Genomic DNA, 22730 nt, shown 5'->3' with positions numbered 1-22730 from the left:
AAATTCATTTGTAACAGAGACCATCAGGAGATAGAAATAGGGTAAGATATTGGGTAATTGGAACTGAAGGGATACAGATTGCACAACAGGACTGATTGTAAAAACTCAGAAATGGACAGCACAATACTACCTAACTGTAATACAATAATGTTAAAACACCGAATGAAGCTGAATGTGAGAATGATAGAGGGAGGAGGGCTTGGGGCACAAACGAAATCAGAAAGAAAGATAGACGATAAAGACTGAGATGGCATAATCAAGGAATGTATAGAGTGTATAATGATAGTGACTAAATGTACAAACTTAAAAAATTGTTTTTGCATGAGGAAGAACATAGGAGTGTCATTACTGCAGGGTGTTGAAAATTGATAGTAATAAATACTTTTTATTTTAACTTATGTGTGAGACTAAAGCAAAATGTGTTTATTTGGTACAAAATTTATATTTTGACTAGTGCATTTCCTAAAATAACTTATGTGGACAGTTTAATTGAACACCATAAGTACATGGACCCTTTAGTAGAGCATGAGATTTTATAGATTTGTCCAGAGTGAGGCCTTGATAAATCCCAGAAGGATTTGAACAGTGAATAAAAAAAGTATTTGCAAAGTCCCCTTAGGGGAATGATGAGAAGGGAGGAAAATTCAACTTCCTCAAGTGGAGAATTCTTGATATTCTCACAAGCAGTGCAAGACAACCAAAGCAATAAGCTGAGCCCCCAATCTTGGGGTTTGTTCATATGAAACTTAACCCGCAAAGGATAGGCTAAGCCTACTTAAAATTAGGCCTAAGAGTCACCCCCTAGAGAACCTCTTTTGTTGCTCAGATGTGGTCTCTCTCTCTCAGCCTACATGAAAGCAAACTCACTGCCCTCCCTCTCTTTACATGAGACATGACCTTCAGGGACCTTCCTGGCAATGTGGGACAGAAATCCTAGAATGAGCTTGGACTCAACACTAAGGGATCGAGAAAACCTTCTCGACTGAAAAGGGGGAAGAGAGAAATGAGACAAAATAAAGTGTCAATGGCTGAGAGATTCCAAACAGAGTGGAGAGGTTATCCTGGAGGTTATTTTTATGCATTAAACAGATATCACCTTTTTAGTTAAGGTATAACAGAGGCTGGAGGGAATATCAACCACTGAAAATGTGTTCCAGTAGGCATGTTTCTTGAAGATGATTGTATAATGATACAACTTTTGCAATGTGACTGTGTGATTGTGAAAACCTTGTGTCTGATGCTTCTTTTACCTACTTTATGGACAGATGAGCAAAACATATGGATTAAAAATAAGTAAATAATAGAGGGAACAAGTGTTAAGATAAATTTAGTAGATTGAAATGCAAGTGATCAGTGAAAGGGAGGGGTAAGGGGTATGGTATGCATGAGTTTTTTCTGTTTTCTTTTTATTCTTTTTCTGAATTGATGCAAGTGTTCTAAGAAATGATCATGATGATGAATATACAACTACGTGATGAAAAAAGAATATATTCATATTGTATGTTGATTGGTTTTATTAATAAAAATTAAAATTAAAAAAGGCCATGTCTAATTAATCCATTCCTATATATACAGACTTACTATGGGTGGAATTCTTTGATTAGGTTATTTCAGCTGAGATGTGATTCACCCCATTCAACGTGAGTCTTAATACACTTTCTGGAGCCCTTTATAAGAGAATAAAACACATATGGACGGTAAGAGATGAAAGTAAGAGAAGCCCCAAAGAATCTGAGAGACAAGAACACACCCACAGAAACTGAGAGAGGAAGCCTCCTAAGCTGGAGGCAATGGAACCTGGAGAGAAGGACCAGCAGATATTGTAATGTGCCTTGCCATGTGACACAGGTATCTCAAATGCTGGTGGCCTTTCTTCAGAATCCAGATTTCACCCTGTTGATACCTTAAATTGGACATATTCATGGCCTAAGAACTGAAAATTGTAATTAGGTAAGTCCCCATTGTAAAAGCCAACTTATTTCTAGTATATTTCATTTCAGCAGTTTTATTAAACTGAAATAGAATTTATTAGCTCTCAGTTTTGTGGCTATGAGAAAGTCCAAATCAAGGCATCATCAAGGTAATGCTTCTTTCCCCAAAATTGGTCTTTTGAGACTGGCTGCCTATGATACTTGATTCTTGGCTCCTCTTTCACAAGGCAATGGATATGGTGGTCTCTCCTGGCCTCTTTGTTCTCTTCGGGATATTGTTGAATTTCAGGTTCTTGCTTCCCTTGGCTTTCTCTCCATCTGTGTGAATTTTATTCTGCTTATAAAAGACTCCTGTAATAGTGTTAAGACCTATCCTGATTGAGGTGGGACACATCTTAACTGAAATAACCTCATCAAAAAGTTCTGTGTAAAATAGTTTCACACCCACAAGAATGGATTACATTTAAGAATATGTTTTTTTCCTGAGGCACATAAAACTCCAAACCACCACAGAAGCCACGACAGAAATTCTTTATCCTTATTAATAGTAAACCACTGTACAGAAAGGTGACAGTCTACAGACCATAAAGAAAGAGTAAATTATGGCATTATCATGATACCTCAGGGGGTTTCTATGAATTTTCACTACAGGTTGCAAGAATACATATCATGCTTTGCCTTAAAGCATGGTTATTATTTCTTGTCTCCATAGGGCACAAAGTGTTGCTTTTATCTAGCATGACACATTTTAACCTCTGAGCTGGAAGAAGAAAATACATTCTTTCAGTTGTATACCCTCTTGATGAAATTGTGGCTATAAACCTAAAGTTCATATTATCATTACTGGTCATTTTTAGTGACAAATGAAACCTTCCTATGAGAAATTTGACAGTGCTTTAGGTCTAACCAACAAATGTGATTGCAGAATACTGAGACTGGAAGTAATATTTTCTTGTAATTATAAAGTATCTTTTATAATTATGTAGTCTCAGGATAAAAGTATTCTGGATGCAAAAGACTTCCAAAAAAGTTTTGCTTTCTGTTATGTATTAATGCATCTAGTATTCTAGCTTTTAACTCATTCTAAACATTTTCATGACCATTTCCTGTTTTTCTTAGCCTATCATGCCACGTAGGTAATCACCTTATTTGCATTAAAGTTTTCAGGTATTAATCAGTATTTTCCTTGATCTGTGTTATAACAAGATGTTTCAGGAAAAATATTCCACCAATATCAAAAGAGAAGTTTGGCTAAACTTGTTTCGTGACTCTTTATTTTTCTAGATGCCACTTCAGCACATCTCAAAGAAACCTAATTATCTCTGTTGTATGGAATTTTCTCAATTTGTATGCCCTCTCTTTAGCCACTAGTTATTTTTCTCACTTACTCAATTATGCTTCTAAGTGTACACTATATAAATTAGATAATGAATAGCACTTATATACAATAATGCAGTATATATATATAAAATACATGTTTTTATACTATACTTTTTGCTGTAAATTTCAGTATGTGCCATGGCTTTTTGTTTCTTTCTATATATTTTTGCTATATATAGGGTGACATACAATTTATTTTCCACACCAGAACACTTTGAGAATGGAATTAATAATTATGCAAGTCAACAGATGTAAACTGCAACTGCCCTAAGCAAACTATAATGTAGATCAGGGGTGGCAAATAAGGTTCATGGACAAAATCCTGTCCACTGTCTGTTTTTGAACAGCCCACAGGCTAAGAAAGATTTTTAAACTTTTTAATGGTTCAAAAATATCAAAGGAAAAGTAAACTTCATGGCAGGTGAAAATTGTATAATACTGAAATTTCAATGTCTATAAATATTTTTTTTGGAGCACAGCTATAACCAATCATTTATATAGTGCATATGGCTATTTTCTCTATGGTGGCAGAATTGAATAGTTATGACACACACCCTATCACCTAAAATATTTTCTGTCTGGATCTTTACAGAAAAAGTCTACTGAACCCTTATGTGAAATAATCCTAGCCAGAGCCTATATTAGATTTTAGTTTCCATAGGACAGGATCCCATCAAACTCTCATTTTCTAATCACGCCCATGAAATGGATTGTCTATGATTTACATGGTTGATGCTGATGTCGATAATGTTTTTGGCCACTATATCTATCCACTCTGCAGTTTCTTATTGAGTAGAACGTTCCCAGGTCACATTTTTGAGTCTATTATAAAGTCTGCTAGAACATTCTTTAGTACTTCGACAATATGCTTTTGCATATAATTATTCAAGTTGTTAATTCTAATTTAAATTAAAAATAGATTTTCCTTCAAGAACCAGACTGCTCCTGAGGGTTTCCATTTTCTCTGACAAGGAGATCATTAGTAGACCTTGAATGCAGTTTTGGGTTATGTCTGAATGTTTTTAAAAGTTTGGGGTAGAGTAATATTTTAAAGTAACCTCATTCTGTCTTTTCAGTATTAAATCAAGGAAGTTACAGGAATTCTACCTCATAGCCCAGCAGACCAGATAAATTTCTCCTTTAAAGTGAGTCATGTACTTGTTGGTTAATTAACAAGCCATGCAGTCTCTTAAAAGTTGGCACAATTGCTTTTGAGCCATTTGCAACACTGTTGTCTATCAAGGTTACCTGGACTATTTTTTTCTCCATCACCTCTCAGATTAGGTCAGTGTACCAGTATGAAACTATTATGTATTCCAGAAAAGCAGGTTCTTTAATCTGGATTTAATATTTTAAGGTGGAATCTTTTTTATTAGATTACTTCCATGGAGATTTGACACTTTCAAATGTGGGTGTGATCTTCCGATTAGATGGAGATGTGACTCCATTCATTCAAGGTTGGTTTTGATTAGTTTACTAGAGCCTTTTAAAAGTGGAAACGCTTTGGAAAAAGCTTCAGTGTTGACACAGACAGAGATGTTTGGAGATGCAGAAAGAAACTGCCCCTGGAGAAGCCATTTGAAATGAGAAGTTAGGAGAAAAAGCTAGCAGCTTTTGCCATATGCTTCCCCAGAAAAGTTGTTCTGGACCATTCAGCTTTTCTTGAATCAAGGTATCTTTCTCTGGATACCTAAGTTTGGACATTTCTATGGCCTTAGAACAGTAAACTTGTAATGAAAAAGTTCCCTTTTAAAAGCCATTCAATTTCTAGTATATTGCTTTCCAGCAGCATTTAGCAAACTAACACAGTCAGATTTGTCAGCAGACATATGTGATATCTTTTAGAGTTACAAAGAATACAAAAATCTTATAGTTCTAGAAACTAAATTATTTGAAAGTTAAGTTACCATCAGAATAAGAAGAAATAGGATTCAGAGAGAGCAGAAGAGAATGACATAGCCACAAGAAGCAGAGTCTACCAGCCAGCGACCTTTGGAGATGAAGAAGGAAAATGAAGTGGACCAGGGTGCTTCATGAAACAGGAAACCAGGAAAAGAAGCCAGCAGATGATGCCGTGTCCACCATGTGCCCTTCCAGACGAGGGAGGAACCCTGACCATGTTCCAGATGAGAGAGAAACTGTGACTGTGTTTGCCATGTGCCTTCTCACTTGAGAGAGAAACTCTGAACTTCATCTGCCTTGTTGAACCAAGGTTGTATCCACGCCATGCCAGTGCCCTGAACAACCTTGGAACACTGACAAGAGACACAGCAGAAGCAAAGATGTACTACCAGAGGGCTCTGCAGCTAAATCCACAGCATAACCGGGCTCTTTTCAATCTCGGAAATCTCCTTAAGTAGGTGGAATGTCTGCCATTGATCAGAGGGCCTTGTAATTTCAAAAAATCCTTTCCTTCTCAACACTCATTTAGTTGAAGCACCATTGCCTCTTTCTGGTGCTTTCAAGCTTTGGGAGGATGTAATATTCATCTGAACTAGTTCTATCCCTGAGCAAAGGGAGTATTCCCAGTACATCTTTCTGGAAATGCAAGTTCTGAGGAATGTTCATAGATGATCCAAAAGGGGTGTGATGGGGAAATAAACCTAGGAAATACTGAGTTAAGCAAAGACAAGTAGATCCTTTATTGTAAGAAGTTAATATTTCTTGTGAATCTTCAAGAAGGGAATATGGTATATGGCATTTCCCAAAGTGAATCTTTTTTTTTTTTTTTTGATAAGGGGTTTTCCAAGATAAGTATTCCATGGATATAGTTTGAGAAAAGCACTGATCTAGGAAAAGCATTGTGCTCGAAAGGTGTAACTAAAAGGCATGACCACATGACCACAACTCATGCCTAGTTTGTACTAACAGTAAGAAGAAAAGTATGATTTGTCTGGAGTTAGTAATGGTAACTCTTGCTCTTGTGAGTAACTCTCAGGAATAATCACTGATGTCATAGTGTGGTCGTTGTGGAATTTAGCTTCAAAACTTAAAAGAAAAAACTATTTGAAAAGATCAAAATGGAAATTAAAAGGTGAAAATGGTTGGAATTAGAGAGCCATAATATATTGATCTATGCTTGTGAGGATGCTGATTTACCCACACACTTACTGAGCTCTAGGCTTCTGGAGAGCACATCTGGCTGCCTCACCAATACTTTTGCGGTGATGTTTTGCTTTATTCTTTTCTTCTCTATGACAGGACTGACTTAACTGTGCCATTTATTTAGGATGATGCATCTTCATCACCTTCTATTTATTCCTTCAATTTTGCATATTCACATATATATGGTTCCTTCTTGCTAATATATTGTTTATGCCTGTTTTGTGTCCCCATTTGAACAGAAGATTGATGTGAGTTAATCACAGAACAGTGTAACATGATGTAAAGTGAAAGGTGCCATCCAGGGGCTGAAGCAAGTTTTATGTTGAATGGCTTCCTCCATTCATGTTGGATCACAAAATTGAGGGAACATTATACAAAAATAAATAAATGCCAGAAAATTGCAATTAAATAAAGTGAAAGAAATCAAAGTAAAAATCAAAAAAAAAAAAAAAGAAGAAGAAGAAACAAATTGTCCTTGCACCTTTTGTTTACCGATTAGATGCCCAAATGTTCACTTTTGTGAAACATGTCCCAGTTCTCAAATGGCAGCCAATGTGAGCTGGAAACCTGTTAGGAATGAGGTTTGGATTAGTATTCTCCTGGCATCAAGAATGTGCCATTAGTATCTTTTCATTTATAACACTAATTACACATAATAATTCTAGGTTTTAGTTTTAAAAAGAACCCTTCATGTATAGGGCACTGTAGGACTATTCAGTTCATATGTCAACCCTAATTAAAACCTATCTCAGAATTCATTAAAATCCAGCTCAACTGTTTAACATCTCTTAGAGCAGTGTACCTTTAGATGAAAAATACTGTACCCTCTATTTTTTTCCTTTTCAGTTTTTTGTTGTCTAATTTAGAAACCATTAATTTGGAGGCATGAATTAAAAATGGATTGAATAGTATAGATTTTGTATAATTCTCTAAAGATTTTCTATGCCATAATCAAGGTGAAGAAAAAATGCTTACTGCAAATGTCCTGAACTGACAGAACTATATATTTGGAATCATTAAGTCTGTGGTAAGTAGTAAAAATAAAATGTATAATGAGGATAAAATTAAATGGATGGTAGAATCTGAGCTTTAATGACTCAATGGAAAAAACATTCTAATTCTAGTTACAAATCTGTACTAGTTAAAGTGAAATAGAATTCTTCATTTTATTTTCCCATTTCAATGCAGAGAATTACTGAATTAAGATGCTTTAACATTTTGTCCAATTTGTAATGTGGTGATGGAATTTTGTTGTAGAAGTGGTTCTGATGCATATGATAGATATACATAATAAAGAATACTTAGTCTGTTGTTAGTCAGAGAAAATCAAACGTAGCCATAATCGGCTGAGTAATTGAGAAAGGCAATATATACTTTCTATGAGGGCAGAGAAATGAGAACTACTGCCTAATTTTCTTTGCATTCCAGAAGAAAACTTGGAGAAGTTTTCCACATACAAAAGCCTAACTCCCATGGGTAATAACCTTGAAGGTGATTCACACTGAAGCCATTTTCTTAGTTTTGCACAGGTCATCTATTAGAAGTTAAAGCTATAATAGGCTTAGTCCTTTAAAGAGACATGGACAAATATTACTCTTTGCTAGTTCGTCCTGAGAAACTTACATTAAAGGAGATATTTAAGCTGTTGACATTTTAGTTCCTGCTCCTGGTTCTACCTTCAACTATAAGGAATATTCTTTAGATGTAGAGTCTCCCAGTAAGTTCCCTTTCCTGAATCTCCTCTCAACCAATATATTAGCAGGAGGTGGAATCTGGAGTGCATTAGTGGAAAATCCTATCCTGTGCCGTGGTGCCACCGACACCAACCTCCTGCAATCCCTGTCCTCATTGCCTCTGGGACTTCTGAATGAAAAAAATACCACACACTTGTCATTCATATATAAATGAAAAAGATAATTTAACCCAATGATTTTGTAGTTTTCATCAAAGAAAAATCCATATTATCATGGAAACATGTTTCTTTAAATGCTTAAGCATCTCCATAAATGCAGTTGATTTCAAGTGATATTATGAATTATCTGTTAATTTCTTAAAAATGCATAAGCCTGTATTCATTCTCTTTTCACATCCTCTGTTACTTCCCTGAATCTTGAACATTTACCAAGATTGGTATGTGGATATAACAGTTAAAACTGCCTTTCAGGAGCTAAGAGTGGTGGGGGGTGGGGGTAGGGGAGAAGGCAGATAAGAAGCATGCTCAAAATGTAAGATCACAAATCTATAACAGAAAAGATAGAGGAGAATACATTTTTTTATTCCTTCAAAATTATACTATTTTTTCATATTTTTCACATTAGGTAATAAAACTAATAGCAGAACAAAAGCTCTCAAAAATGTAATACTGATAAAAATATATATTCTTTATAGTAGTTCTGAGACTTCCTTGTCATTGTCTTCTTCTCTATCATGAAATCATAAAACAAAAAAAAGCAAAACAAAAACCCACTCTCCAAATCCTAAAAATTCCTCATACTTAATTAAAGGTTATGCAGAAACTGGATTTTAACCAAACTCATTTCCTTTTTGGTTGTTGTTCTTTTCCTTATTGAGAAATCTTCACATACATACAGTCCAATCGATGGCTTACAATATCATCACAAAGTTGTGTATTCATCACCATGATCATTTTAGAACATTTGCATCACTCCAGAAAAAAGAAATAAAACATAAAAAAGAAGAAAACCTCATTCATCCCATATCTCTTACCTCTCTCTCTCATTGACCACTAGTATTTCAATCTACCCAATTTTTTTACCCCTTATCCACCCCACATTATTTATTTATTCATTTATTTATTTATTTTTAATCCTATATATATATATATTTTTTTTACTGTTTTGTCCATGCCCTGAATAAAAGGAGCACCAGGTGCAAGGTTTCACAATCACATGGTCACATTGTAAAGGCTATATAGTAATACAGGTGTCTTCAAGAATTAAGGCTACTGGAATATAGTTAACAGTTTCAGGTACTTCCCTCCAGCCACTCCAATACACCATAAACTTAAAAGGGGTATGCATAGAATGCATAAGAATAATCTCCAGAACAACTCTCAACTCTGAAATCTCACAGCCACTGAAACTATATTTTGTCTCATTTCTCTCTTTCCCCTTTTGGTCACGAAAGCTTTCTCAATCTCTTGATACTGGGTCTCAGCTCATCCTGGGAGTCCTGTCCCATATTGCAAGGGAGATTTACACCCCTGGGAGTCACATCGCATGTAGGGGGTTTATTTCCCTTTTTGCTGGGCACAACAGCTGGACTTCATTTCTAAGCCTTTTGTGAAGTTGGGTGTGGCCATGAGACTGATGTTTGGCCCATTGGCCCATAGATTGTAGATGAAAAGTGACATCCATTATTTCTAGGTCTGACTCAAGAAATAAAAGAGACCTACACTGCTTGGCAGTCTGGCCCCACAGACTAACTCAATGTATGGCCTGACAAGTTGCCCTGTTCTTGCTCGTGCCACGTATGGTTTCTCCAGCATCACTGCTATGAAGAAGGTGGTTCAGCAGCTCCTGCCTGGACTCAGCCATGTTAAGGTTTCTCTGGCAGCTGCAGACTTGAAACAATTCTGTCTCCAGGAAGCTCCACACGATCCCCTGTTGACTGGAGTTTCTTCAAGTGCAAATCTTTTCTGACCCCAGCAAGTTTGTTCCTTTCTGTAGTAAAATGAATCTCTCAAAAGTTTTCTAGACCACTTTTCATGAAGCAGTGATTATTCAAAGGAAGACTAAATTTGAAGCTTGTACAAAGGTTTATCCCTGTAACACATATGCCAAACTATACACATTTCTACCTTTATCAGTCTTTAACATCCACTTCTCTGAATTTTCATGTGTTCTAGTTTGCTAGCTGCTGTAATGCAATATGCCTGAAATGGAATGGATTTTTTAAAAGGGGAATTTAACAAATTTCAAGTTTACAGTTCTAAGGCCATGAAAATGTCCCGATTAAAGCAAGTCTATAAAAATGTCCAAATAAAGGCACCAGCAAGAGGTTACCTTCACTCAAGAAAAGCTGATGAAGTTCAAGGTTTCTCTCTCAACTGGAAAGGCACATGGTGAATATGGTGACATCTGCTAGCTTCCTCTGCAGGCCTCTTGCTTCATGAAGCTCTCCGGGGGCATTCTCCTTCCTCTCCAAAGGTCACTGGTTGGTGGACTCTGTTTTCTTGGAATCTCTCATTCTTGTCATCGTTTTCTGCTCTCTCAGAATCTCAAGACTTTTTTCCAAAATGCTTTCACTTTTAAAGAATTTCAGTAAAGTAATCAAGACCCACCTGGAATGGGTGGAGTCACATCTTCCTCTATTCAAAAGTTCATATCCACAGTTGAGTGAGTCACAACTCCCTGGAGATAACCTAATCAAATTTCCAACCTATATTATTGAATAGGGAGTAGGAGAAAAGTTTGCCTCCACATGATGAGATCAGGATTAAAACATGACTTTTTGAGGGTACATAATCCTTTCAAACCAGGACATCATGAGTTTCTATTTCATATATGTAATTATTTTATATATATTGGTGACAGCATACAGTAAGATACTTAGGGGAAAAAAAAGAAAGAAAAGAGTATGAAAGGCAGGCAATTGTGGTTCAGTGGCAGAGTTCTCACCTGCCATGCCAGAGACCTGGGTTCAATTCCCAGTGCCTGCCCATGCAAAAAAAAAAAAAAAAAAAAAAGAATATGAAGAAAGTATGGAAATTTGGAGGCAGACAGTATTGAAAAAATGACTTCCTTTACATCCCTAACAGTAGGTAATAAAATTGAAATGTATTTGAGGGACCAACAATTAGGAAGACCAAGCATAAAGATCAGATTGGGGTATGACCTTCCTACTGAAGCAGGAATCAGGCTTCCAAGGATTTTATAATCCCCAAGGAGGGCCTAATCAATGTCAGGTGTGGCTAGAGAAGGTAATGACCAAGGAAGAACTTTCCATAGGGTGGAGGCAAAGGCCAGGAGAAACAATGGATAAGGGAGGTGTTCCCACAGATTAAACTCAAGTGCTAATTAAGGAATTTCCCCCTCATTTTCTGTTTAGGGACCCTTCAAAATGTCTGTGCTACAGTCATCATTCTTTGCTTTTCTGAATGAAAGTTTTTATTGTGGTTGTACAGTTCCTTCACTACCTTTATATTAAATAGCTATGTGTGTGGTATGGAGATGGAAGATGGGAGTGTGATTTATATTAGATGTGATATATCCTTCATATTAATAGGGTTTGCCAGTTCATGAGGTGCCACCTCTAGACCCAACAGAGAGTGTTTTTGCATTACCAAAGAATGCTGGACTTTGACTTGATACAGAGACTAGATGGAATTTTAGGTTGTCCCCCTTGGGGTATAGAAGAGTGAGTTACATATGTGAGTCAAAGAATGAGTTATATATGTGGGAGGAAAAGGAAAAAGGAAATTCAGAGACTAAAAGAGAAGATTGTGGCAGAGACAAACTAAATTTGACAGAATCTGTTTCTACCTCCTCCTTGGCACACATTTCTCAGCCTTTCTTGATAGAGGTTGGGGCCAGAAATCTGAGAGCTGGCCAATGGAATGTGATAAAAATGGAATGTGTCATTTCTAGTCTGGTCTTTAAAAATTTCACCCATGGTCCTCTACTCCCCCTCTTCCTGTGTCCTGTGGTTAGATGCTGGGTGCCTAAGTTGACTATAGAAGCCATGTTTTGAATATGAAGAGGCTTCATCAACCTGGGCCCCTGAATGGACCCAGACATGGAGGAGAGTACCTCTTGCCTTAACCATGCTGCTGTTTAGCCTTTATGAGAAGAACATTTGAGTAAGATGAACCACTGAGACTTCAGCATTTATCTGCTATATCAGCTAGGGTATCTAAATAGTACACTAGTCAACACAGACAATTTTTAAAAGTCCAATTAAAAATAATATATATGTATTTAAGATTAAGTAATCCAGCATATTTATTTCCTATTTTAGTTTAGAATGTTTTTGGAGTTGTAAAACTTTGGATTGCATTTATCATCTCAACAACTATTGTTTTTAATAGCACTGCTGTTGTTGATGTGAATCTGCCTGGCTCTTGAAGAAAATAGACGAGGAATTGGAAAACACTTTCCTTCATGGCAAAAACTCTAGAATTTGTTAAGGTTCAGCTTCAAAGCTTTCACTACTTCAACTTTATGGCTGGAATTATGGTCTGCACAGAATGCATGGGGATGTTTAGACTAGGTCTCCATGTCTTGATGTACTTCTCTACTTCTCTCCCCAGTTAAAAGAGTCTCTGATTTGGCAAGCGATATATGTAGCCATACTTCCTTCTCAGTTACTTCTCCAGAACCCAGATATAAAAATGCAGGGTACTGATTTATATAATCCTGCATCCCTATGGTATATAATATTTATTTATTCAACTACCATTTATTGAAAATCTACCATGTGCCAGGCACTGCTTCTAAGTGTTGGAAATACAGAATTAACAAAACCCACAAAACCCCCTGCCATCTAATGGGAAAGGTAAAAAATAAAGAAGGTAAGTAATTAAAAATACATAGTGTTGGGCGGGCCACGGTGGCTCAGCAGGTAAGAGTGCTTGCCTGCCATGCCCAAGGACCCGGGTTCAATTCCTGGTGCCTGCCCATGTATAAAAACAAAACAAAACAAAACAAAACATAGTGTTAATTGCAAGTGCTAAAAAGACAAAGCAAAGAATGGTGACAGAAATAAACAGGATGGAAATTAGAATTTTTAGAGTAAGGTTTTACTGAAAAGGTGAAACTTGAGTAAAGATCTGAGGGAAGGTATGAATCTATTCAAGCTGATATGCAGGAGAGTTCATTCCAAGCAGACAAAAGAATAAGTATAAATACCTGAGAGCATATCTAGCACATGTGTAGAATAGTAAGAAGGTCAGAAAGACTGGACTCAAAGGAATATGGGGGAAGACTTGTAGAAGATGATGACAGAGAGGTAATGAGATATTGGCTTACACAGGATTTTGTGGTTCATAGCAAAAATGTTTGCTTCCATTCAGAGTGATACGGGAAGATATTAGCAGATATTTAACAGAAAAATTACTTGAGCTAACATATGTAACAGATTAGTATGGCTCCAATGTTGAGTGTGAGACTGGAGAGAAGGGCCTAGCCTAAAATCAGGGTGACTAACTAAAAGGCTGTTACACAAATCTAGGTGGCTCAGACAAGGGCAGTGAAGGTGACAAGAATCTGCCAAATTCTAGATGTACTTTGAAGCTACAGTTGACACTCCGCGAATGGAGTGGATGTGGGAGTCTAAGACAAAGAGAAGATCAAAAATGATTCCAAGTTTTGGGTTTAAACAATAAAAGAATGAAGTGACCATTACCTGAAATGGGGAAGACAGCAGGCAGAGCTTGTTTTAGAGGGAACTCAATTTTTTTCATATTTAAGTATGAGGAGCTTTCTAGACATCCAATTGGGAATAGTAAGTAAGTGGTTGTATATATTAGTCTTGAGTTCAGGGGAGATTTTTGAGCTGATAATATAAATATAGATCACTATATAGATACTGTTTAAAATTGAGAGATTATATGATACCAGTTGAAGATTGAGTGTAGTGGGGAACGAAGCAGTCTGAGGACTGCAATCCAGCATTTAGGTATTTGAAAGAAAAAAGGAACCATCAAAAGAATCTGAAAAAGGAATGACCAGCAAAGATAGGAGAAAAGTCAGGAAAATGTGTTTTCATGGAAACCAAGTGTTTTGGTTGGTAAAATTGCTGAAATGCAATATACCAGAAATGGGTTGACTTTTATCATGGGAATTTATTAACTTACAATTTACAGTTCTTATGCTGTGAAAATGTCCCAACTCAAGGTATCAGCAGGATGATACCTGGACTCTGAAGACAAGTTGCCAGCATTTGGAACACCTCTGTCACATGGAAGGGACATGGCTAGTGTCTGCTCATCCTTCTCTCCTGGGTTTCATTGCTTTCAGCTTCAGTATTCAATGGCTTACTCTCTGTTTTCTGTGGGTCCTTTCTTTGCTTCTCCAGGGCTTTTCTCTGCAAGCATCTCTTAATTTCATCTTTTTGCTTCTGTATGTGTTTTAGCATTTAATGGTTTAGGACTCCAGCAAGGGGTTCACGACCCACCCTGAATGAGGCAGGTCACATCACAATTGAAATAACAATCAAAATGTCCCACCTACAATAGGTCCATACCAACAGGAATGAATGAAAAGAACATGACTTTTTCAGGAGTACACAACACTTTCAAAGTGCAAACTGAGTAAGGAAAATGTTTCAAGGAGGAGTAAGTTATCCATCAGCTGTGTCAAATACTGCTGATAAACCAAAAAAGACAAGGACTGAGAAATTACCTTTGGATTTAGCAATGTGGAGGTCATTGATGATACTGAATTTTACCAAAGAGATAGAGATATAGAAATCTGATTGGAGTAGATGCAAGAGGCACTGGGACAGGGTGTTGAAAATAGATGGTAATCAATATCTTAAAATTTTAACTTATGTATGGGGCTAAAGCAAAAAAAAAATATTTGATACAAGATTTATATTTTGACTAGTGTATTTCCTAATATAACTTATGTGGACAGTTTAATTGAACACCGTAAGTACATAGAACCTTGTACTTACGGCATGAGATTTTACAGGTTTGTCCAGAGTGAGGCCTTGATAAATCCCAGAAGGATTTGAACAGTGAATAAAAAGTATTTGCAAAGTCCCCTTGGGGGAATAATGAGAAAGGGGGGAAATTCAATTTCCCTAAGTAGAGAATTCTTGATATTCTCACAAGCAGTGGGGACAACCAAAGCTATAAGCTGAGCCCCCAGTCTTGGGGTTTGTCCATAAGAAACTTAACCCACAAAGGGTAGGCTAAGCCTACTTAAAATTAGGCCTAAGAGTCACCCCCAAGAGAACCTCTTTTGTTGCTCAGATGTGGCTTTTCTCTCTCAGCAACATGACAAGCAAACTCACTGCCCTCCCCGTCTCTACCTGAAGCATGACTTTCAGGGACCTTCCTGGCAATGTGGGACAGAAATCCTAGAATGAGCTTGGACTCAACACCAAGAGATTGAGAAAACCTTCTTGACTGAAAGGGGGAAGAGAGAAATTAGACAAAATAAAGTGTCAATGGCTGAGAGATTCCAAACAGAGTGGAGAGCTTATCCTGGAGGTTATTCTTATGCATTAAACAGATGTTACCTTTTTAGTTAAGGCATAACAGAGAGGCTGGAGGGAATTTCAACCACTGAAAATGTGTTCCAGTAGCCATGTTTCTTGAAGATGATTGTATAATGATACAGCTTTTGCAATGTGACTGTGTGATTGTGAAAACCTTGTGTCTGATGCTTCTTTTATCTACTTTATGGACAGGTGAGTAAAACATATGGATTAAAAATAAATAAATAATAGGGAGAACAAATGTTAAAATGAATTTAGTAGATTGAAATGTGAGTGATCAATGAAAGGGAGGAGTAAGGGGTATGGAATGTATGACTTTTTTTTCTGTTTTCTTTTTATTTCTTTTTCTGAATTGATGCAAGTGTTCTAAGAAATGATCATGATGATGAATAAACAACTATATGATAAAAAAGAATGTTCATATTGTATATTGATTGGTTTTATTAATAAAAATTAAAAAAAGAGGCACTGAGAAGCGAGTAATAATTGGAGGCAGTATCAACATTGCATTTGATCGATACAAGTGATAATATTTTGGTCATAAATTAAAATGAATTTAGCTATCTCGACATACATTGCTCCAAATGAAGACTCAAGCTCATATTTATGAAATACTTATTGTAATTTAAATTGGTATGAAACTGTCATATTGCAAGATCAAACTTCAATGTCATCTCTTCTGTGAAGTCTTTTCTGCCTCCCTCACAGAGTAAATTGCTGCTTCTCTGCTCCTTGACCACTTCGTAAATACATTTTCAATTCTACATTGCGTTGTTATCATTTATTTCTGGAACTGCCTTACATGAAATTGTGAGTCTCTCAGACTTATTTAGCAGCACAGTGTTTGGTAGAGGTATGCACTCAATACATACCTGGTGTATAACTATCACATTTTAAGTTAGTGTAAATGATGTAGGTCAATGCAGAAAGAAAATTTAATGAGTGATAAGGATTATAGGTAAAGGCACGTGCTCGTTCACTTTTCCTGAGATCTAAATCCTGGTAGTTTAGGGAAATAATGGTGCTTATTTCTGTGATGTAGGCATACAGTTTCCATTTTTTTATGGAGTAAAAAAGACCTACAAGGTAATAAGGCATGAATGTACCCTCCAACTAATTACAATACTTTCATATTATTTTGTTTCAAATTATCAAAATTTTTAAACATCTTTTTCACCATGACATTATTCAGATTATTAATTCAAGACTTTCATAGATAATAACAGACAATCTAGGTAGAGTTTTTTCCTGTTGTACAGAAGTCTGGAATTTGGTTCACAGACTTTTTGAAAATCTCCATGCCCTCAGAGCTCATCAGTGTTCAAACTAAAATTACTACAATTTCAATTTAAAAGAGAGACTGTTAATCTGATTTGGAACTCCAGCTGTCCTGTACAGCTACTTTCCTAAGTGTGATTAGTTTTTATATTAATTTTTAATATAACTCTTACAGCTTGCTCACACATGTGACCATGTTTGAGATACTGAATTAGAGTACAGGAACAAAACCTATTTAAAAACTAAAATATTAAATGTGCATATAAAAGTTTTTATGCTACCATGCATTTTAAATAAATAATTGTTGTGGAAGCTAAACTACTCCCAAGAAACCCCTTACTTCAACAATGTACTGGAATGAGTGTAAAAGTTCAAGATAATATAGCTCCACTTGTTCTAAATATTAGGCAAATATTTTGAGAGAGAGAGAGGAACATTTTGCTAGGTTATTTTGATGGTTGTTTTTAAAAGGAAATTTTTTAAGCAAAGAAATTGCTGTATACTTTCCCTCTGCTAGGAAAGGTATATCTTGAGGAAAGAAAATTTATGTATGTCTGTCTTTCTCTCTGTCTGCCTGTCTGCTTGTCTATCTATCTCTACCTATCTATCTATCTATCTATCTATCTATCTATCTATCTATCTATCTATCTATCTCTATCATCTATCTATCTATCCATCTATCTATCTATCATCTATCTATATCGATCTATATCTATCTATCTATCTATCTATCTATCTATCTATCTATCTATCTATCTATCTACTTATGTCCCAAAACTGAAAATTTAATCTTTACAAAGCAAATTTTTAGTTGGTATCAACTTCACAATATTTTTTCGGACTACATCAAATGAAATACAACATTCTAAAGGATTATTCAACATATTCATTTTAAGGAACAGTTGAAGAGTTTTGGCATAGAAGACTCTAAATTTGCAGATGTAGTTAAATCTTCTAAGATCATATTTAAAATATAAAATCCCTACTAAATTAACACCACATCAAAAGTATAATGGCTTTCCATCCATAGTCTATTATACTCCATTGCTTACAGGCATACGTAGTAGATAGTTGCCGTATTTTGGCTAAATTGTATCTGAATATCCCTCCTATTTGGGAAGATCTCCTATGAGTTGATCTTTGTGGAAGAAAGAGCCCCATTTTCAGCTTCTAAAACTCAGGTGGAGTCAATATTGCACCTGACAGATTAGGGTTTAGGTATTATGGTGGCTTGGAGCTATGTATCCCAGAAAAACATGTTCTAAACTTACTCCATTCCTGTGAGTGTGAACCCATTGTCAGTAAGACCTTTTGATGAAGATGGTTCAGTTAAGGTGTGGCCCACCTCAGTCAGAATGGGTCTTACTCCTACTACTGGAGTCCTTTATAAACAGAGTGAAATTCAGAAAGAGAGAGCCATGTGAAGTAAGAAGCTGAAAATCACTGGAATCTGTATGAGAAGACAGAGGCCAAAATAGACTGCCATGTGCATTGCCATATGACAGAGGAACCCAGAACTAAGGATCACAGGCAGACAGTCCCAGAATTCCAGTCTTTGGGAATAAAGAAATGCCTTTATGATACCTTGATTTGGACTTCTCTAACTCTCAAAATGGTGAGCCATTAAATTCCTATTAAGCCATCCTCTTGCATGGTATTTGCTTGAGAAGCCATGGAAACTAACGCAAGTGTATAAACTTAGATTTGGCTAAGTTCTCAGGACTTTGGATCTTGGGAGAGTGGAGCAGATGTCTAATGGTTGAATATTTATCAGGATACTTATACCAAAGCTGAGAATCCAACAAAAGTGACAGGTGTCCATGGAGGTGGTGTTTCTTGCTCCTGTGGCATGTCCTTAGCTGTGTGTTTGGCTGCCTATCACTGTTGCATTTCTTGCCTCAATCCAGAAAATTCCCCAAGATTCCCATTATTCTGAGCACTTCCCAATAACCTTGGAATGAACTCCTTTTCTGTTCCATGTAGCCAGTCTGTTTTTGTTATTTGTTACTATGATTGATAGAGTATGATATTTGAATATACTGATATCACAGATTTATGAAACACAGATCTTTAAAATAAATTTTTATTTTTATTTACTTTCAGAAAATGTTTAATAATATTTCCTGAAATCTGAAGTTAAAGGAGTCAAATTCCCAAGGTTTGGGGTTGTTTGTTTTTTTTTTTTTGGCAAACATTACTAAAGCTTATACCTGGCAATTATGGAAGAACTGACTATTTTGCTGTGCATATTTATAAAGTGGCAACCAATTCAAATTCAAATTTATTTTCTTATTAAGAAATTTTGGCAATTCCCTAGGCAAATTCATTGTTAAGTATCAAAGTCACAGAGAAATGGAAAACGTGTCTTTCATCATGTTGTGTAATGCAATAGAATATTCTCAAATTTACCTGAGAAAAGGGTATGATATACTATCATCAAAATCTAAATTCAGATGAACAATAATTAAACTTGTAAAGAAACAAGAAGAATGACAACTTGGAAAATATAGAATATCAGCTTTTATTCATATGTATGTATTTACTAGTTATAAATGTGGAAAGTGAAGCTGTATTGCAAAGATACTTTTCATGATAAACCCAGGGAACAGGAAGTACACACACATAAATACACACACACAAACACACACTGATGAAGTAACTCTTTTCAGACATTTTCCACCAAAAATATACATTGTTCATCTCTTTCTCTCTTCCCCCAAGTCTCCTTCTTTCTCCTTGTCTCCCACACCCTCTTTCTTCTCCTCCAGCTCTCTCTTTCAGTTTTAAGAAGCTGGTGTTCTGGAGAAAGACTGAGAAAACTATGCCTTTATCTCCAGTTTGTGATTGTCTTCTACACATCCAGATTAACTCTACAATTCCTTTTAGATGATTCTTCAATGGTTGCCTAAATCACACTTTCTTGTGGAATGACTGCATGAATCCATGAATAAATGAATGAATGTCACACAAACATTTCACGTTATCTGATAAAGTTTGAGGTGATGGCTTTTCAGTCTAAACTAAATTTGATATTTGAAATTTCCAAAATCAATGATGACAGATACTTCTTGAAACGATACTTGCCTGAGAAATGAACTTCAACGAGAGAATGGCGATCATTATATAAATTCTTGTACTACTTGATAAAACACATATATTGGTCATGCATTAAACCATAAGACTTTGTTCAAATATTGTGAAACATTGAATTATGAGAGAATAGAAATTTCTGAACACACATAGCAGTTTGTCTGTCTATACATTGGAAATAGGCATTTCCAGAAAAAATGTTTATTCCAAGTTTTAAAAAAATTCAGTCTTTCTCCTTGTCAACATTTTAATTAAACAGTAAGACTTTGCAAGGCACAAACTGCTTGTCTATCTATCAACAGGAAAAATATATTTTCAGACACAAATTTTATTTTATTTTTTCCAAAATCAGCTTTCCTCCATGTCAGCATGTAAAGCAGGTGCCATCTTCTGATTAATTAAACCGCAAGATGTTACTTATGCTAAAATCTTAGCAAACAAAACTTAAACAGAAACTGTTGGATGCACTGTTGTCATTTCTTCTTTTTTCCTGTTTTGGGTTATCCAGAACACCACACGGCCAGCTTGCAAGCTTATTTTCCAGATCACAGATAGCAATGTGACTGTGTGTATGTGTGTATGTGTGTGTTTGTGGATGTGTGTGTTTTGTTTTGAAAGACATCAGTTTGAAGCTGTTTCAAATTTCAGACAACAGTTTCTTAAGGAGTATGTCAAAAAATGAGCTATCGACCACGTTTTTGCTAGGTCATTTGTCAAATATGTGGTATAGGGAGATGTCAAGTGTCAGGGCAACCACAGTCCATCCTTATGAACCAACTTAGAAAACTGTGTAAGAGTTATGTGGATCCTGTTAGGTGCTTTAAAACAGTCAAGAAAACTTTGTTCTTTATTATTAGCATATTATGGTCTCCAAAGAATATTTTATAAGTCCTTTTCTAAAATACGGTCCCCAAATTTTCTCAGAAAATTCCAGTACTTGTTTAAGCACAATTCAGAACTACAGGAGGTAGAAGTCTGCTGTGGTTTAGTGCAAAGCTAACTTTTCTGAATGTAAAGAGGTCAAAATTAATGAAGAAATCAGCAAATTCAAAGTTCCATGGAGGAACATACCAATGCTTTTAGCAATTCAGTTGAAATGAAAGAGGAAAACTATCCCCTTTAACATCTTAAAGCTTTGAAAGCCTAATGAACCATGCTACCTCCTGCAGTTTCTACCAAACCAAAATTTCTGCAAGGACTGGCCTCATTAGCGTTAAGTGGAAGCAGGCCATTCGGTTCTGGTCACAGCTTCTTGTAACGTTCTCACCATTCCCATTGATTTGGTTGATGAAATATTGCTATTCATTTTTCTCATTGTTGTTGATATAATATTCATGTTCTACCTGAATTAAATGCCCCTCCCCCAAAATGACAAAAAGACATTTTCTCTTAGTTCCTTTCGCATGTTTCCAAAATATATTATTTTTTCACAAGGTGCAGCCTCAAGGCAAGGTGTTTCTTGTTGTCTGTTTTCATTGTTTATTTCCTCTTGTTTATGTTTCAACCCAGTGGGACATATTGGTTTGTGGGATAAGGAAGAAAAGGAGTTAGTAGAATATAGAAAAGGTAGGACATTAGATTTATAGATCAAGTGAATTTTCCTGAGTTATTAAAATAGGGTTTATATTATCAAACCTCAAAATATAGCACTTTGGGTGGGCCATGGTGGCTCGGTGGCAGAGTTCTCGCCTGCCATGCCAGAGACATTCCCAGAGCCTACCCAAGGCAAAAAAACAAACAAACAAACAAAAACACTTCATTTAACTCAACTGCTTTTGAAATTTTTGCATCTCATAATTTTAGGGAAAAAATTTGTGCTGTGATGAAAAACCATGCGTTGTTTAGAGAGCACATCCTTCCAGGTTACAATAGGGCAGGTTAAAGTATTAACTTTTACTATTTTACAAATGTTAAAACAAAGACGAGCAAAATGTGGCTAGAACTCAGGGCAGGTCCTTTACAAAATGCTATGTAAAAAGAGGTTACATATGATTATAATAAGAGCTTCCATTTGGTGTGGGGAGTCAATCAATTCATGAATCGGGGAGAGTCTAATCACCAGCAGGTAGCAAGGAATTCCTCTGAACTTTACAGACAGAATAAGGAATTACACCGGGAAGAAATTTTCACTGGTTAAGGCAGACTACATGTTCCAAAATAGTTAGTGCAGGTGGTTGCTTAGTAAAGAGAAGTGTGGCTGGTGTAAGAATAGAGGGTTGCTGATAGCTGATTGGCTGACTTAATTTCTGGTTTCTGGGAGAACCAGAATAAATTTCTATTTCCATTTACAGGGAATATTCCCATTTTGGATTTGTTGACAGGGTATGTAGCACAAGTGCCTCCGGTTGGCCTTACTAGATTTTATTTATCACAAGTTGTAGTGAGTGATACAATGCAACGAGTTCTTGTCTATAGATATGTAAATAAAATGCTGGTTAAAGATTCAATTGAATTGTCTTCCTCACTGGAAGAAATCAGTTTTGTGTCCATTAGCATATTGCAATACTCTTGATTTGGACATGTGTCTGTTCTTTGGATTGTTTTTTTATCTGGTGCATCATCTTATCAAAGACCCCTTAGTAATTAGTTAGTGTCTTGAATTTATATGCGTATGAAAGTCATGATTTTGCTTTTTCTCAACCTAAAGAGATTTGCATTAGATTTATATTTTGACAATAGCACAGATTATATATAGCTTAATCTCTAGAATTAGAATCGCCCTCTTGTTCTACTGCCCAAGCACAAGCAGATGTGCATATA

At 36.0% G+C, this 22730-nt stretch overlaps 1 pseudogene; it reads left to right on the top strand.

Annotated features, from left to right (window-relative positions):
• Positions 1 to 9931: 9931 nt before the first annotated feature.
• On the top strand, positions 9932 to 10078 carry LOC143649527 (guanine nucleotide-binding protein G(I)/G(S)/G(O) subunit gamma-5 pseudogene; annotated as a pseudogene).
• The last annotated feature ends 12652 nt before the right edge of the window (positions 10079 to 22730 follow it).

Source organism: Tamandua tetradactyla, chromosome 11 (genome assembly GCF_023851605.1).
Source record: "Tamandua tetradactyla isolate mTamTet1 chromosome 11, mTamTet1.pri, whole genome shotgun sequence".
Classification (NCBI taxonomy): domain Eukaryota; kingdom Metazoa; phylum Chordata; class Mammalia; order Pilosa; family Myrmecophagidae; genus Tamandua; species Tamandua tetradactyla.
This window is presented reverse-complemented; position numbering and strand designations above follow the sequence as displayed.